Source organism: Salvia splendens, chromosome 8 (assembly GCF_004379255.2).
Source record: "Salvia splendens isolate huo1 chromosome 8, SspV2, whole genome shotgun sequence".
Lineage (NCBI taxonomy): Eukaryota > Viridiplantae > Streptophyta > Magnoliopsida > Lamiales > Lamiaceae > Salvia > Salvia splendens.
The window spans coordinates 12,010,670-12,014,067 of NC_056039.1; the positions used below are offsets into that span (position 1 = coordinate 12,010,670).

The 3,398-nt window shown below is 42.1% G+C and overlaps 1 non-coding gene across 1 annotated transcript; it reads right to left on the reverse strand.

The window, feature by feature from the left end:
* Positions 1-1,554: 1,554 nt before the first annotated feature.
* Positions 1,555-1,661, reverse strand: LOC121746306. Its single transcript, XR_006039005.1, has one exon. It is a non-coding gene; the product is annotated as a small nucleolar RNA R71 (small nucleolar RNA).
* Between the last annotated feature and the right edge of the window lie 1,737 nt (positions 1,662-3,398).

Genomic DNA, 3,398 nt, shown 5'->3' on the forward strand with positions numbered 1-3,398 from the left:
CTACTTGCCTTATGAATTAATCTATCTCTTTAGGTGCATCTTTAGTGATAGTTTTACAATCTTGTTTTGACGCCTCTTTAGCTTGAAATAAGATAGATAAAGGTAGTATTGAATTATCATTTGAATTCGTTTAGATGGCAAAGTGATAATGGATGTCGAGCATAATTGAAATGGTTCTATGAATCTAGCGCTTCCGTAGGATTTTAGAATTGTGGAACTTGGTTTTTTAGAATATGTGTTTAGCTATTCTCAAACCAATGGTGTTTAGCATGTTTAGTGCATTCGCCTTAATTGCTCTTAATTGTCCCGTATGTTATGAAATAGAATCGAATTTTTAAGATAAATCCTCTTGATGTCTACAATTGTTTGGAGTAACAATCTATTCTCTTCATTTGTCTCAATCGTTTTAGTTCCTTTGTTTGTTTGTTTTTGCTTGATCTTTAACCAAAAATCTTCAAATCAAAATATCTCTTAGTATGAGTTTTCCAAGTTTTAGAATTAAATAATCTTTCCTTCCCTGTGGATCGACACCTTAATTTACTACACACGACCCTGTAATCTTGCAGCGAAGTAGTAATATTTGGGTTAATTAATTGAACTTGAGTGCAAAATTATATTGTTGTGAAGGACCTAAAATTACACATCAAGTTTTGGCGCCATTGCCGGGGAAGGCAATAGATTGTTTAATTTCTAGTTTGTGTTTTGTGTTTTATTTGATCTTTCTTTGTTTTGTGTAGGTACTCATTTCGTGTTTTCTTTGGAGGTGATAGCTATCTACCACGTCTGGACTTGAAGACGAAGGAGTATATTTTTAGGTGACATCTTTTAACTCTTAGTTTAGGTAGTTTAGTTTTTCACTTAAGCACACACTTTTTATAGTACTTACCCCGAAGTTGTCGAGAGGTCTCGCTTTCGGTATTAGGAAATATATTGTGCTTGTGCTTGGTGTATTTTCTGTTGTGTAGGTAAAAAAAATAAAAATATATTTATAAAAAAAAGTGAATGCACACGCGGTCACAGGGTACACCACCGTTTGGACTACTCTGTTATCAAAGAAGAAGTAAGGTTAGAGGTTCAGAGTTTGAGATCTTTCCGGACTATTCGAGTCCATTCAGAAGTAACCGACTCTTTGGTGAAGAAAGGGATCAGGATTCAGACGGTGAATCAATGGCAGATAACAATGAGATTCCACCACCTGTGGTGAGGTTTGGCGACACTCTGAGATCGGGAATTGAGTACCCAGGGGAGTGTGCCTACGCAAATGACAACGTCAACATTCCACCTCACTACATCAGTTTGGTGAATGGAGGAAATCTTTTTCATGGACGGGATGATGAAGATCCGGTAAGCCATTTGAATGCCTTCTACGAGCTAACAAATTCTCATAGACCTCCAAATGTGGAGCATCATCGGATTAAGAGGGCCTTATTTCCATTCTCATTGAGGGAGAAGGCAAGAGCGTGGTATGACTCATTACCGGGCTACAACATAGCAACATTCCAAGAGTTGAAGTCGTTGTTTCTTGTGGAATACAACTCTCCAATGAAGATTGAGAAGTTGAGAGAGGAGATCACCTCATTCCGACAGAAGTATGATGAGTCCTTCGCGGAAGCATGGAAGAGATTCACGGAATTGATAAGGAAATGCCCAAGTCACGGACTAGCTCCGGGGCATGACCTTTTGAAATTCTACAAGGGACTCAACACTGAAGGCACGGGATTGGTGACTGCAGGTTCGAATGGGAACCTAGATGATCTAACTCACGATGAGGTGAGGGCTTTGTTTCAAAGGCTGGCCAACAATCAACGGAATTGGCACAATCCAAGGCGAGGGGCTGATAGAGCAGGAGATACATTTGGTGCTACAAAGGATGCGGAAAGAGTGACCGCAATTGAGGCTCAACTGGCGGACATTAGCACTCAAATGTCGTCGATGACAAAGGCAGTTAAATCTCTTCAACTGACTCCTCAACCCCAAGCTGTGACTGTGATGAGATGTGGGTTGTGCCAAGGCGGGCATCATACTGATCAGTGCCCAAGTCTTCAAGGACCTCCCGTGGAGGATGTGAACTACATTGGTAACAATCGCCAAGGGTTCAACCAAGGCAACCAATACAACAACCAGCAAAATTGGAGGCCTCAACAAACGAGTTGGAATCAAGCTGGTCCTAGCAACAACTCGAGTAATCAATGGAGGAACAACACTCAACCTCCGGGTTATGAGAAGAAGCCATCGGTCGAGGATCAATTGGGACAGATTCTCTCTTTCATGACTAAGAGTCAAAAGGAGAATGAAAACTTCAAAGATAAGACAGTGGAAAAGTTTGGGCAGATCGATGCTACAATGAGGAATCTTGAGACTCAAATTGGACAGCTTGCTACAGCATCACACACAAGGATTCCTAATACCATCCCAAGTAATACAGTGCCCAATCCGAGAGGTAATGAACAGTGCAAAGTAGTGACTTTGAGAAGTGGTAGAGAGTTGGATTCAACACCATTAATGGACGGCCAAGGTACTTCCGGCATCTCACACGCAGGGGCGGATGAGATGTTAGGCTTGCATTCCTCGCACGCAGGGGCGGACGAGGCATGTAAGGGAAGTCCCGCGTTGGTGCAAGGGGCCCAACATGGTCAAGAACAGGCTGCATCCGGCAGCAAAGAACATGGTGAAGAATCCGATGCAAGTAGAAAGTGTTCAGTAGAAGAGAAAGGTAAGAAGATAGTGGAAATGGAGGCAAAGAAAAAGATGATGACAAGTCCAGCATTAGATCCGAAAAGTAAGTTCAACTTCTCCGATCATATTCCTTCTCCACCATATCCACCCAAGAGGAAGAAGAGGGTTCCGAAAGAGAAAAGCTTTGAGTGGATGATGAACGTGATCCGGAAAGTAAATGTGGATGTATCATTGGTGGACCTCTTCACTAATTTTCCCAAGTTCTCCAAGTTTTTCAAGGACATGATGGCAAATAAGGAGAAACTTCAAGACGAGGGGATAGTGGCTTTGAGCATGAATTGCTCACAACTGATTTCGGGAATGATGCCAATGAAGAAGAGGGACCCCGGAAGTTGTGTGATTCCTTGTGAGATCGGTAACACAATCTTCACAAAATGCTTATTAGATCAAGGATCGGGGATCTCACTTATGGCTTTGAAAACTGCTAGAGCCATTGGATTAGAGGAGAGGATGGAACCCATTGACATTGCTCTACAATTGGCTGATCATTCCATCGTGAAGCCCACTGGAATAGTAGAGGATGTCTTGGTCAAGGTTGATAAATTTGTCATCCCCGTCGATTTCATAGTATTGGATATGCCCGAGGACAAAGATGTACCAATTCTGTTTGGTAGACCATTTCTTGCCACGGGAGATGTGTTGCTAGGAGCTAAAGACAACTC